The sequence below is a fragment of the Heterocephalus glaber genome, unplaced genomic scaffold (assembly GCF_053883595.1).
Source record: "Heterocephalus glaber isolate CG9 unplaced genomic scaffold, H.glaber_assembly_v1.0 deba00001481, whole genome shotgun sequence".
Lineage (NCBI taxonomy): Eukaryota > Metazoa > Chordata > Mammalia > Rodentia > Bathyergidae > Heterocephalus > Heterocephalus glaber.
In genome coordinates, this window is record NW_028258317.1 from 14,990,303 (window position 1) to 15,005,489 (window position 15,187).

General features: G+C 39.9%; 1 protein-coding gene across 6 annotated transcripts in view; it reads right to left on the reverse strand.

Moving 5' to 3' along the window:
- Nucleotides 1-6,439: 6,439 nt before the first annotated feature.
- Nucleotides 6,440-15,187, reverse strand: part of Zcchc7 (zinc finger CCHC-type containing 7) — a 251,610-nt gene continuing 242,862 nt past the window's right edge. For all 6 annotated transcript variants that reach the window (XM_087183684.1, XM_087183687.1, XM_087183685.1 and 3 more), the window contains one exon: nucleotides 6,440-13,428. The gene's annotated coding sequence lies outside the window, so the exon portion shown is untranslated. The remainder of the gene's footprint in view (nucleotides 13,429-15,187) is intronic.

Genomic DNA, 15,187 nt, shown 5'->3' on the forward strand with positions numbered 1-15,187 from the left:
CTACTCTTGTATGGAGGCTATTGAAAATCTACTCCCTTCCCTTCCCAATGTCTCCTTGGAGGCTATCCACAATCTGGAGTTTACATGGTTCATTGATGGCAGCTCAATTCCCACCCATTTACCAGGCAAAAAGGGAGCAGGATACACCATAGTCTCTCTCATGCAGACCACTGAGGCCAATTCACTGCCACTAAATACCACTTCCCAACAGGCTGAACTGATTGCCCTCACCTGAGCCCTCACTCTGGCTCAAAACAAGTGAGTCAACATCTACACTGATTCCAAATACACCTACCATATCCTACATTCTCACAACTCTACCTGGAAAGAGAGAGGCTTTATGACCATAAAGGGAAGCCCCATTGTCAACAGGCAGGCGCCTGATACATGATCTGCTCCAGGGAGCAGCACTCCCAACACAAATAGGTGTCATTCATTGCAAGGGACATCAATCCTCATTTTCTCCCATAGCCCAGGGAAATAACAAAGCCGATCAAATTGCCTGAAAAATGGCACAGTCCTCCATTCCTCACAACCAAATGTTAATTATTCCACCCCTGGATCCCAGGCAACCCCCCCAAGAAAAGGCCACTTACATAGAAAAGGGGGCCACACTGAAAGATAACTGGCTCCTCTATAGGGGGTGCCACATCATTCCAGATGAACAGATAATACCTCTCCTCACTAATCTCCACAACTCTCTCCATATAGGGACTCAACCCCTCCTACACCTTCTTAGGCCTTTCCTATATCATCCATCTCTAACTACACACACATAAGCTATAACTCAGGCCTGTTCCATCTGCTCCACCACCAGCCCCCAAGGGAGTCTCCAGACAGGTACAAAAATTCACCAGTCCCAGGGACAGCTACTGGGAGAAGATTGGCAAATTGACTTTACCCACATGCCACCTGTCAAAAGAGTAAAACACCTCTTAACCTTGGTAGACACATTCACAGGGTGGATAGAGGCATTTCCATTTACACTGGAAGGAGTGGCCGCTGTAGTTCATATGCTCCTGAGATCATTCCTCGATTTGGCCTCCCACACTCCATCAAGTCCAATAATGGACCTGCCTTTTTCTCCCAGATGACCCAACAGATAATGGAGGCACTCAACATACAATGGAAACTCCTCATCCCCTATTGGCCCCAGTCATCAGGCAAGGTTGAGTGGGCTAATGGGCTAATTAAAACTGTTAACCAAACTTCCCATGGAATTAAAACAATGCTGGGTCACGCTCCTCCCTTTGGCTCTCATGTGGGTTCACTCCACTCCTCAAAAACCATTAAATTTAACCCCCTTTGAGTTAATGTATGGGTGACCTCCTATTTTCTAACTTACCTGATCCCTCACCACTTCTTGCTGACTATATCCTAACACTTAACTACACTCCTCATCTCCTTCAGACTCTAGCAGAGCAAACTCTTCCCTCTCCCGACTCATCTGGCACTCTACATTCTCCTCTTTCCCCAGGTGACCAGGTATATCTCAAGACCCTCTTCCCCAAATCCCCTCAGCCATGCTGGAAAGGACCTTTCACTGTCTCCTTAACCACCCCCACAGCAGTCAAACTTCAAGAAAAGGTGCCCTGGTTTCACCTCTCCAGAATAAAGAGTCCCTTCAGCTCTGCAGGTAGACCAGTCTAAACAATAACTTAAAGCTCCCAAATATTCTTCTGTTTTGACAGGCCCCCTAAGACTCAAACTCTCCCAAATTCCTGAAGGGCCACCATTTGACTGATGCCCCTAAGTGTCCACACAACACGATTCTACGCTTTTACCCAGGTGTTTCAGTAGGACCTTATCTGGCTTTGGATCACTGACAATGAGGAAAAACGTGATTGATACTCTACATGAATGGGTGATTGACAGCTACTATCAGGGCTCCCTAACCGATTTCAACCCCAAGGAAGTTCCCCTCTACATCTTTCTTCTAGTGTGTTGCCTGATAACACCTGTCCCTCAATTCATAGATATCCCCTTATGATAGACAACATTCATGGGGTATTGCAATGCCCTGGCTATGGGCCTTTCCATTGACATCCTCTCCCTTCTGCTTCTTGCGTCCCTTGGTACCCTTCTCACAAAAGTATCTTCTTGCAGCAACCTATTACCTAATTATCACTCTTCTCAGTATTCCTATTTGCCTTCGCTAATACACAAAGTGTTTCTTCGCTCTTCTCTTCTTCCCTTTGGCAAGACTCCTCATCATCCCATCATGCATTATGGGGTCCACACCACAATTCTCCCAAATGCCCTCATTCTCCTCCTCCTCCTCATTCTACAGTTTCCATGACCCCCCCCACTCTTACCTGTTAATCCCACATACACACACAACGAACTCCAATTAACTCACTCTTTGCTTCCACACTATCTAGACAACATGCTATAGCTAACCCACTCCCTACTAAATCAATTCAACCTGTCAGTAGCCAGTTACTGTTGGCTCTGTATATCCCTATCCACTACTTCCTACATGGCCGTCCCGGTACCTCCAAATGTACCAATCTCACTTACCATCCTCAATATAAGACAGGAGGCCCACTACAGCTACTTAACAAACAGTCCATCACCAACATGACAAAAAGAACACAAACAGGTCATGCAGCCCAGCTCCATCTTACATGGCTTACCTTTCTCTATATGAGAGTAAGGAAAATCCTATACTCAGACTTATTGCCAACCTGCAACCTCCCAGTCCAGATGGCTAAATTGTCCAATAAGTTGTAGTTGTCCTCATTTTGGTAATATTACATAGAGAACAATGTTGGGGACTAGTGGATTGTTTTCATTTACTAAGGCTGTCTTAGGCCCATAGTTGGCCCTGTAAGAAGAGATAAAGGTGATACAGCCCTTATCTCTTCATTTTATCAGCAGATATTTGAGCCCTTAATCTATGCCAAGAACTATTTTTTTTTACCTTTTTTTTTGGTACCGGGGATCGAACTCGGGTCCTTGCACTTGTGCAGCAGGTGGTGAAACCACTGAGCTAAGTCCCCAGCTGTTTTTTACCTGTTAAAAAAATATTTTTAGTGCTGGGGATTTATCTCAGTGGTTCCACTGCCTGCCTCACAAGCGCAAGGTCCCGAGTTCGATATCTGGTACACCCCCCCACACACAAAAAATATATATTTTAGTAGTACATATTTGCAATACATAATGATTACATTCATCATGAGGAGTTGGTACATATGTATTACTAACCTTAATTCTTTTACATCTCCTCCCTTCCCTCTTAGCTGCATTTTTTCCCCTACCCTCATTCCCACCATTTCTTTTTTTTCTATTATCTATCTTTTATTTTTGCTCTTTAATTTATATTTTGGGTTTCTCTTATAATAGAAACCATGCAATATTTAAGCTTGTTTGTCTAATTTGTTTCACTTAATATTATGGTCTCAAGGTGCACCCATTTTCCTAAAAAATGACTCAAGTTTATCTTTCTTTATTATTCAGTAGCACAGTGTATAAATGCCACATTTTCTTTATCCATTCATCTGTTGATGGACATATAGGCTGCTTTCAAGAGTTATTGTGAGTTGTGCTGCTATAAACATGAGTATTCAGGGCTGGGGATTTAGCTCAGAGGTGTCATTGCCTGCCTCACAAGCGCAAGGTCCTGAGTTCGATCCCTGGTACCACCCCCCACCCCCAAAACCAATAACAACAAAAACAAAACAAAACAAAAGACAACAAAAAAATGAATATTCATGTATCACTATAATGTGATTTTTTTTTTGGTATGGGAATTGAACTCAGGACCTTGTGTTTGCCAGGCAGGCACGGTGCCACTGAGATGCATCCCTGGCCCCTGTAATATGATGTTTTTAACTCTTTTGGGAAGAAACCTGGGGGGGAACTAGCTGGGTTGAATGAAATTTCTAGTTTTAATTTTTTGAGGAATCTCCATATTGATTTGAATAATGGTTAAGCTAGTTTACATTCCTACCAGCATGAAGAAGGGTTTCTTTTCTTTTCTGCAGCCTCACCAGCACTTGTTATCTGATTTCTTGAAGATAGAGATTCTCCCTGGAGTAAGATGGAACCTCAGTGTTGTTTTAATTTGCATTTCTGTAATGAATATTTTTCCATGTATTTATTGACCATGTGTACTTCTTCTAAGAAGTGTCTATTTTAGTTGCCTATTTTTTATTGGGTCTTTAAATTGGGGGGAGGGCTAACTTTCTTTTAGTTCTTTATATATTTTAGATATTAGTCCTCCAAGGAATAGCTGGCAAAAATTTTTCCTATTCTGTAGGTTGTCTCTTCACTCTGGCAGTTGTTTCCTTTGTTGTGCAAAACTTCTTAACTTGATATGATCCCATTTGTTGATTCTTGGGGTTTTGTTCAGAAAGTCCTTGCCTACATTTATATCTTTAAGAGTTTTACAGCAGATTAAGAATTTGTTTTAATACTTAGATCTTTGACCCATTTTTATTTTAGTTTAATACGTGGTGAGAGATATGGGTCTAGATTCAATCTTCTGCATGTGTTCAGTCAGTTCTCCCAGCACCATTTGTTAAAGAGATTATCTTTCCTCCAGGACAAGTTTTTGACCCCTTTTTCAAAGATCAGGTAGCTGAATTTGCTTGGAGTGGTTTCTGTAGCCTTTGTTCTGTTTCACTGATCTGACTGTTTTTGTGCCAATACCATGGTTGTCATGAAAGCTTTGTAGTATAACTTGAAGTCCAGGATGTGATCCTTCCTGCTTATTACCCAGGATTGCTTTTGCTATTCTAGGTCTTTTCTGATTCCATATGAATTTTAGGATTGTTTTCTCTAGTTCTGCAAGGAATGCTACTGGTATTTTGATTGAGATTGCATTAAATCTGTATATCAGTTTTGGAAGTATGGGCATTTCCACTATATTATTTCTGCCTATTCAGGAATATGAAATATTTTTCCATTTTTTGATATCCTCTTTAATCATCTTTTTCAGAGTACTGTAGTTTTCACTGTAAAGGTCTTTCACTTTCTTGGTTAGGTTAATACCTAGGTATTTAATTTTTCTTGATGCTACTGTGAAATGTATTTTTTCCTAATTTCTTTCTTGGTGAGTTTGTTATTGGTGTACAGGAATGCAGTTGATTTTTGTATACTGACTTTGTATCCTGCTACATTATTGAATTTGGCTATTAATTCTAGAAGTTTTTTGGTGGAATTTTTTGGGTAATCTTTGTACAGGATCATGTTGATATGGGGGAATAGATGTAACTCCCAAATCTTCTAGATATCCAAAACTGGAGTTTGTGTTCTATAAAATTGAAGAATGAATTCTAGGAACAACAGAGGTTAAGAGTAGGAAAAATTTATTGAGAGGAAGATAGCTTCTGTCCAAGAGAAACAAAAGGGGGACCAGAAAAATGGGTTGGCCTCCCACCTCGCTTTTCAAAGATGTTTTATACAGCGAAGCCATGAGGTGAGGTAGGTACAAAGTGGGACAAAACTATGAGATCCAAAGGAAAATTACAAAGTGGACATGAGGTGGGACAAAACCATGACCAACCAATAAGATTATAAGTACAGTCACTCAAGTAATGTTGATCAAATGGGGATCAAATGGGAAAACAAGTCATGTACAAGCAATTTCCCCATTTAGAATATCAATCACTGCTATTCATCTCTAGGGGAAGTAGTACCTCTTTTCTCTTTTCTTTTTTTTTTTTTTTTTTTTATAATGCTAACCTCTTTTCTTTTTATAATGCTAACCAGTGAATGTGCCTCAATTGTTCTCCATGTTGGCTCCTTGATTGTCCTCCATGTTGGCCAGCCTTGTCTAACTGCCTACAAGATACCTAATTAACTTACATATCTACAATAATATCATCTGCACATGATAATTTGACTTCTGCCTTTCCTGTACATATCCCTTTTATTTCTTTTATCTAATTGCCCTGGCTAATGTTTCTAGAACTATATTGAACAGGAATGGTAATAGTGGACATCTTAGTCTAGTTCCTGATTTTAGAGAGAAAGCTTTCAGCTCCTCCCCATTTAATATGATGCTGGCCATTGGTTTGTCATAAGTGGCCTTTTATCAGATTGAGATAAATCCTTCTATATCTATTTTCTTCAGGGTTTTAAATTTTAAATTTTAATTTTTTTATTTTGGTACCAGGGATCAAACTCAGGTCCTTTTGCTTGCGCAGCAGGCAGCGAAACCACTGAGCTAAATAACCGCCCCTCTTCAGGGTTTTTAATCATGAACGGATGTTGGATTTTGTCAAAGGCTTTTTCTGCATCTATTGAGGTGATCATGTGACTTTTGTCTTTGCTTTTATGTGATGATTTGTGTATGTTAAACCATTCCTGCATTCCTATGATGAATTCTACTTGGTCATGATGGATCTTTTTGATGATTTGTTGCATCCTGTTTGCCAATATCTTGTTAAGAATTTTTGTGTCAATGTTCATTACAGAGATTGGCCTGTAGCTCTTTCGTTTTTTTGTTTTTTTTTTTTTTTTGGTTGGGTCATTTTCTGGTTTTGTAATCAGGATAATGCTAGCTTCCAGGAATTACTTTGGGAATACTCCTTCCCTTTCACTTTCATTAAAGAGCTTGAGGAGTATTGGTGTTAAATTTTCCCTAAAGTTCTTGTAGAATTCAGGAGTAAATCCGCTGAGACTTGGGCTTTTCTTAGTTGGATATATATATATATATATATATATATATATATATATATATATATATGTCTTCCATCTCGTTGCTTGATATTGGGTTATTCAGGATTTCTATGCTTTCTTGGTTCAGGTTTGGTAGTTCATATATATCTAGGAATCTGTTCATTTCTTCTGAATTCTCCATTTTATTACAGATTACAGTACAGGTTCTCAAAGTAGTTACTAATAATCGTCTGGATTTTGGCAGTCTGTTGTAATTTGCCTAATTGCATTGACTTGGGTCTTTCCTTTTTCTTGGTAAGATTGGCTAGAGGTTTGCTATTTTGTTTATTCTTTCAAAGAACAAGCTCTTTGACTTATTGGTACTTTGTATAATTTTCTTAGTCTCAATTTCATTAACTTCTGCTGTGATCTTTACAATTTTCTTCCTTGTAGTAGTTTTGGATTTGGGTTGTTCTTGTTTTCTAGGATCTTTTTTTTGGTACCGCAGATTGAACTTGGGTCCTTGCACTTGCAAGGCAGGCGGCGGAACCACTGAGCTAAATCCCAGCCCAATATTTAGCTAAATTTACCAATTTATCCTTTATTCTTTATTTAGTTATTTTTTGTTCTGTTGTTGTTGTTGTTGGTTTTGGAACTGGGGATCAAACTCAGGTCCTTCACTTGCAAGGCAGACAGCAGAACCACTGAGCTAAATCCCCAGCATTTTCTAGGATCTTGAGATGCATCATTAGGTTATTTATTTGGGCTCACTTTGTTTTTCTGATGTGGGCATTCATAGCTATGAAGTTCCCTCTTAGGACTGTTTTCACTGTGTTCCATAGGTTCTGGTATGTTGTAGTGACATTACTGTTTAATTCTTGGAAGTGTCTGATTTCCTCTGTGACCACTGATTATTCAACAGAGTATTGTTTAATTTCCATGCATTTGCAAAATTCCTGTGGTTTCTTTTGCCATTGATTTCTAGTTTCATTGCACCATGACCTGATAATATGCATGGGATAATTTTGATTCTTTTGCATTTACATAAGCATGTTGTTTTAAAACTTTTTTCCCCCCAGAACAAGAGATCGAACCCAGGACCTTGTACTTGCCAGGCAGGCATGGCACCACTGAGCTATATCCCCAGCCCTACTTAAGCATGTTTTGTAAGTGATCATGTGGTCTATTTTGGAGAAAGTCCAAATAGAAGAATATGTCTTCTGTTGTTGAGTGGAACATTGTATACATTTATTGTCCATTTGTTCAAAGGTTTGGTTCAACTCTGATATTACTTCATTGATTTTTTTTGTCTAGTTGATCTGTCTTTTTTTGACAGGGCAGTATTTGGGTTCCCCAATTATAATTTTGTTTTTGTCTGATTTTTCATGTCCAGTAGTGTTTGTTTTATGAAGTTTTGGGCATGCTGTTGTTTGGTGCATGTATGTTTATAATTGTTATTTCTTCCTGTTGAGTTGTTCCTTTAACCAATGTAGTAACCTTTTTTGTCCCTTTTGATCAGTTTGGGTTGAAAGCCACTTTGACTGAAATTAGGATAGCAATCCTGCTTTTTTTCTGGGTTCCCACTGCATGGAATATTGTTTGCCATCTTTTGATATTTAATCTGTGTATTTCTTTTGGATTGCATTTCTTGTACAGTAGTGCCTTGGCTCACAAACTTAATTCTTTCCACTATTCTGGTCAAAAACTCAATTGGATGAGAACCAAATCAAATTCAATGGTTAGGTTCAATGTTGACCTTATGGAGAAATTTCTTTTTTTTTTTTTTTGTACCGGGGATCGAACTTGGGTCCTTGTGCTTGGTGCAGCAGGTGGTGAAAGCACTGAGCTAAATCCCCAGCCCCCCTTATGGAGAAATTTGATTCAGTTCTCATCCAATTCAGTTTGCATCCAGAATTGTGGAAAGAATTAAGTTCTTGAACTGAGGTACCACTGTGTACTGCATATTGTTGAGTTTTGTTTCTTGTTCCATTGTGCAAATCTGTCTTTGGGTTGGGGAATTCAGATCCTAGAATTATTACTGAAAGGTATTGAATTATTTGTCATTGCATTATTTTCCTTTGCTGATTTTTTTCCCCCTGCCCCCTTTCTCCTTAACTGCTCATCTTGCCTCGTGTATTCATTCTATTTATTTTTTTTGTATTGTTAGCTTCATTGTCCTCTTCTAGTATATCCTTGAGAATTTTTTGTAGTGGTGACTTGGTGGTCATGAATTTCTTGAGGTGCTCTTTGTCACAGAAATACCTTATTTCTCTATCAATTTTGAAAGTTTTCCAGGATATATAATGTGGGTTAGAAGTTGTTATCTTTCAGGCCTTGAAAAATTTCACTCCGAGCTCTCCTGGCCTTTAAGGTTTGTGTTGAAAGGTCTGCTGTAATTCTAATGGGTTTACTTTTATAAATGATCCATTACTTTTCTCTAACAGCTTTTAAGATTTTGTCCCTGTGTGGGACTTCTAGTATTTTGACTATGATATGATGTGGAGAAATTCTCTTTTGATTATGGCTATTTGAGGTTCTATATACTTCAATTATCTGTATGATTCTTTCCTCATATTTGGAAAGTTTTCTCCTATTATTTCTGTAAGCAGGTTTTTAAAAATGTCCTTTGTGTTGCCCTCTCATTTTTTACTTATTCCAATTAATCTTACGTTAGTCTTCTTTATATCATCTAGTAGCTGTTAAATCCATTTTTCATGCTGTCTTGTTTTTAAGGTATCACTGAGTAACTGGTCTTTGAAAGCATTCCTATCTTCTTATTCTGATATTTTGTCCTCACATTATTTACTTCTATGTCTCACACTTTCAATATAATTTTCAATCTTCTAGATTTCTGTTTGGAACCTTTTTATGGACTCTATTTGCTAAAGTGGTCATTCACATTTTGTACAGTTTTGTTTAGCTCAGTTAGCTTTCTATTAGTCTCTTCCATAAGTCCCCTGATTGTTTTATTACTTTCATTATCCGAATTGTTATATTTTCTATGAGCTCTCTGAGCACCTTATTGATCTGTTTTGTAATCTCTGTTATCCTTTCAAATAATTCTGCTGTACAGCTTTTGCCTTCCTCACTCTCAATTCCCCATGGATTGGCTCTGGGGGAGTTGGGAGTTTTGGTATATGTGCTGCTGAAGTGAGCACAGGAATTGGGAGTTTTGAGAGGTATTTTGTTGCCATGTCTTCTCATGTTTCCATTATTTTTTGCTTTTGTTTTGTCCTTAGGTATGCAGTCACTTATGGTGGAAGGACTGTCTTCCTAGTAATCTCTTTAGTCTGCTTTTCAGTGATGCAGTCAGTGCATGACTATAGTCCTTTACCTCTGTCCCAATATCCCATCACCTCTGTCAATATGGAGGGGGGGATGCAATGCAACTTGCCCAGGACCCAGTACTCTGGGAATGGATGGCAGTATTGTTAATATCACAAAGGTAATCTGAGTATTGGCATACAGAAAAAAAACTACTAATAGCAACAAATGCAACTCCAGTAATATCAAGTAAATCTGCAACAGTAATATAACCCAAGACAAACTGGATATTGACATACCATAAGAACTATCAATGTGATACCATTAAGGTAAGAAAAGAAGTCTGCAATTACAGTCTTAACCCCTAGGACAACCTAAATATTGACATATAACAAATATCTACTAAATGTAATAACTATTTCTATACTAATTATATAAAAGAATTCAACAGTAGCTGGGGATTTAGCTCAGTGGCACTGTGCCTGCCTCACAAGTGCAAGGTCCTGAGTTCAATCCCTGATACCTGAAAGAAAAAAAAAAAAGAATTCAACAGTAGTAACAGAGTTAACTAAAGATTAAGAAAACTTAATGGTTATACTATTAAAGATACAAGGGTTTGAGAATGGAAGAATGTAAAAAGAAAAAATTTGAAAAATTAAACAACAGGTGAGGAGAGAAAAGTGCAACAAAGACCCTATTATGGAGTAGAAGTACATTTATAGAACTAGAGAAAGGCAACAGAAAAAAAAATCAACAGGAAATACAAGATAAAAGAAGAAAGGGAGGGGCCGGGGATTTCGCTCAGTGGTTCCGCCACTTGCCTTGTAAGCTTAAGGTCCTGAGTTCAATCCCCGGTACCAAAAAAAAAAGAAGAAAGGGGAAAAAATGGAGAATAAAAATAGAAAAATTAAAAAGGAAAAATATAGGAAAAAAAGAAAGAAAAGAAAAAAGTAATGAAAAGAAGAAAGAAAAAGAAAATGAGTTCAAAGAAAAAAAAAAGTTCTCTCCTCTGTATTTTTGAATGGTTTCTGTCCAGGATCCACAGTTTTGGAGTCCAGCAAGTCTTGATTTTCTCCACAGCCTTATGGCCTGTGGGTTTGTGAGGTGTGTCCTCTATTCCAGAGGCCCCTTTGTTCTCCCCAGCTATGGCCATATCTACACTAAGATGTGTCCTTGTTCATGTTGGTGGATAGGGGAAGCAATCAGACCTCAGATTTTTGCTGGATGTAGGCATCAGGGCAAGGATTAAGTACTTAATTCTGGCAGGCACTTTCAGACCCAGCTGTTTCTGAGCACAACTCAAGCTGAGCCTAGCTTCTCAACATGGTGATGGTGTGACTTCCTGGTCTGAGCTTAAACTTCTCAGGAGATCTCTTGCTAGCCTGGCTCCTTGTCTATGGCTGTCTCTTAACCCATCACTGTGGGAGGGTGATACTGAGAGCCCTGAAGTGAAGTTGATTTTTAGTTGTTGAGTCCCAAATTTAAATAATCAACCCCTTCCTGAGATGGCGCCAATTAAGCACTCTCAGGAAATATGGCAGCCACCCACGTTTGTATCTCTCTGACTGTTGCCTGCCATGTGGAAGAAATCCCTTTGGAGCAAAACCCCATGCTGTTTTTACAGTTCACAGAGGCAGTGGAATCTGCTGCCTTTTCTCCTCAGCTCTCCTAGCCCAGGGTGCTATCTTGTTTCTGGGAAGCCTAGTCCTCCTCCCTTGAGCTGAGAGAGCCAGGGAGGGTGGGGAGAGAAAGAGAAAGAGAGGGGGAAAGAGAGAGAGAAACAGAGAGAGGGAGGGGGGAGAGGGAGGGACAGGGAAGAGAGAGAGGAAGAGAGAGGGGGGGAGAGGGAGGGAGAGAGCGAGCACAAATTATTTGTTTTCTCTGTTGTGAACTGTCTTTTCAAATTCTAATTTTTCTTGTCAGTTCCTTTCTGATTCCTGGTGATCTGCTTCTCTTTCTGTTTTGACAAGTTGTTATTTTCCAGTGTCTGGCTTCCTGATCTTGGAGAGGCTGAATTTTGCTACTGATCACCACTCCAACAATCTCATTCTCTGCTTTTTTTTTTTAAGATGGAGTTTTGCCATTGCTGCCCAGGCTGGCCTTTGAGACCCTCCTGTCTCCAACTCCTGAATAGCTGAGATTACAGATGTGCACCATTGTGGTTGGCTTAAGACATGTTCTCTGAAGCATTAACTCACACATACAGTGAGTAACTTTTCTTTCGGCCACAAGCCCCATGAGGGCATGGACCTTATCTGTCTGGTTCATCATTGTACCTTGAGTTCTGTGCAGTACATGGCACATAATAGGCCAGAATTGTACCTGTCTAACTCCCTAAAAGGTGAGAGTTACTCAAGGGTAGGACCTGGGTCAGGTTAGATTAGTGGTGGCAAACCCATGGCATGCATGCTGCAGTGGGCACATGACCCGTCACCCCAGCAGCTGAACATCAGGTAACAGTTGTGTTTTTCTAAACTAAAACCTCAGTGTTCAGGTTTAATCGTACTGTTGGCACTTTGTGATAAGTGGGCTTTGGGTTGCAGTTTAGGCATTTGGTCTCTAAAAGGTTTGCCATCGCTGGGTTAGATGCTCAAGAAGTGCTGTTTAGATGTAATTCAGCTAACCATGAGGCTGAGGCAGGAGGATCACAAGTTTGAGGTTATCCTGGTAAATTTAGCAAGACCCTGACTCAAAATAAAATAGAAAGGGCTGTGAATATAGTTCAGTGTAAACTCATGCTTGCCTAGCATGAGTGAGGCCCTGGGTTTGATCCCTAGTACTGCAGGAAAATAAATTGTTGGCTGAATTGGCTGACAGGTTCCATTCAGGCTCTGAGAGATCCAGTGTGGACTACCTTGATTGGTGCCTAGGCTGTGGTATGAACTCTTAAAATTCTTTGTGAGTTCTCATTTGCTTCTGCAGCAAGAATTGTTGGCTCTTGCTTTCTTTCTTTTTTGGGGGGGGGGGTTGGTTTTTTGAGACAAAGAGTTTTGTTATGTAGTTCATGCCTTAAACTTTCAGCAATTCTCCTGCCTCAGCTTCCCAAGTGCTAGGATTACAAGTGTGTGCCACCATGCCTGGCTCTGGCTCTTACTTTGTTATGCAAGCCCATTTCCTTACTTGTGACTTAGTAGACTGAACTGTGAGTGGTGTGGAAGCTAAAACCAAGCTGACCTGTCTAAATGTCCTACTGTTGAGGCCTGAGAGGTCAGGGACCCTCTCAGAGCCCTATAGTTAGATATTTGATTTGCAATCCCAGTGTCCTTCTTGGCCCCACATGGGCAAAGCAGGAAACAAAACTGAAGATGGCCTGGGAACTACCGAGCCTTGCTCAGATTTCTCATAATATTCCCAATTCAGTGGAAAAACATTAAAATGTTTCCAATAGACTGCCTGAGTGAAATGAGACTTATTCTGCTTTGATGTACGCATATGATGCAAAACTATCACCACAATCAAGATCATGGACATATTCATACCTCCAAGTTTCCTTGTAACACTCCTTTGCAATCTCTACTTCCTGCGCCTCCCAGCCATCCTGAGGCAGCCACTGATTTGCTGTTAATAAAGATTAATTTGCATTTTTAGTAGTATTCCATTGTGAATTTTACCATATTTGGTGTCAGGAATCTTTGCATTCCTATAAATATTGGGTGTTTTTGGAATTGGTTATCAAACAGCTTAACCCTTTCAGATCTTGTTCTTAAATGTGAGGCAGAACCAGAGAAGTGTTTAGACCTAGACCAAATTTTCCTTATTAATGAAGCAAAACTCTTCCAGGTGCTCTAACCAGCACCCTGTGAACAATGAGGTTTCCTACTCTAGTGAGAGCAGAAGATATTTCTGGTCCCATGTGAACTCCAGAAATAGTTTCCTCTAACGCTTTCAGGTGGTTTCCTCATACTTAAGTAACCAGCACTCAAATGAATGAGGGGAACCCTCTGCAGCTCCACGTGCTCATCTCTGTGCAGCTCTTTTCTCTCTGGTAACCTGACCTGCAGACTCTGGCCTGGTTTCCTCAATTTGGAAAGACTCCAGGGTCTTCATGGGTTCCTCTGGCTTGCTTCCTAATTGGGAAACTTCCCAAGCAGTCAGCTGGGGCAATCACAAAGCACACCTCACTTGCTTGCCATTTATCCAAGTTCACTGTTCCCCCTTGTCTGATGTTCAATGTCTTGAGAATGGTCTTATCTATTTTTTACATTATTTCAGGATGGGTGCTAAATCTGGTTCTGGTTTTTCTTGGCTAGAAGTAGAAATTCCTCAAACCACTTTTGACAGTGACTATTATAAATGCTGCAATAAGCTTTATATTCTGGATCCCCTTAATGTTGCACTATCATATACAGGTACCTTCAGTTGATAGACTCTCGAAAAAATACCTACATATAACTATATACAATATATCAAAATAAAGTTGTATTTTTTTGCACTCAAAAACAGCTTTAAGCCAGGTGTGGTGGCACATATCTGTAACCCCAGCATTCTGAAAGGCTGAGGCAGGATTGCAAATTAAAGTTCAGCCTAGGCAATTTAGTGAGACCTGTTTCAAAATAAAAATGGGCTGGGGATATAGCTCAGTGCAAAGGCCTTGTATTTCAATCCCTAGTACTGTGTGTGTGGGGGGGGAGGAGTTGGTCTAAGATTCTGAGTATCCTGCTGAGATTATGGCTGTAGCAGATGCTAGTGTTGCATTCACATACTGGCCTAGTCAGAGGCTGCCCTTCAGCCACTCCAACCTACTTTTCCTGGGTGGTAGAGAGCCAGAGTGGACTAGGAAAAGGTTCCGAGGGATAGCTCTTACAGCAATGACTGATTAAAAAGAAATGACGTATGCCAGTTCCTTTGCCCCTAATCAGAGAAATGTTGAAGTGTGACCTACATTGCCTCCAGTGCTCCCTTGAAAGTCTGGCGGTTCCCTGCCACGGGACTTGACTTCATAAAGCATCCAACTTGGCTTCCTTTTCTTCCCTATCTCACTTTCCATTGCTTTACTGGTTTTTCTTGGAAGCATTCCTTAGTAAATATTTTAAAGAGCAGTTTTTCAGTTGTTAGGATGGGTATGTACAATGTTTTATTATGTATAAATGTGGCCAAGTCACACCCAACCAGCTTCATCATGTGATTTTTGCATGGGATGATGAATACATTGTCTTTCAACAGTTGGTGCTTCTTTGAAATGAAAATTCCAGCTGTAAAACCTAAAGGCTGAACTTGAGTCCTGGTAATGGCTTCTACAAACTAGACATTCTTTCTTATCCAATCAAGAATCCCACTAAACTCTCCAACTTTTTCCTTTCCCCACTAGCTCTTTGTT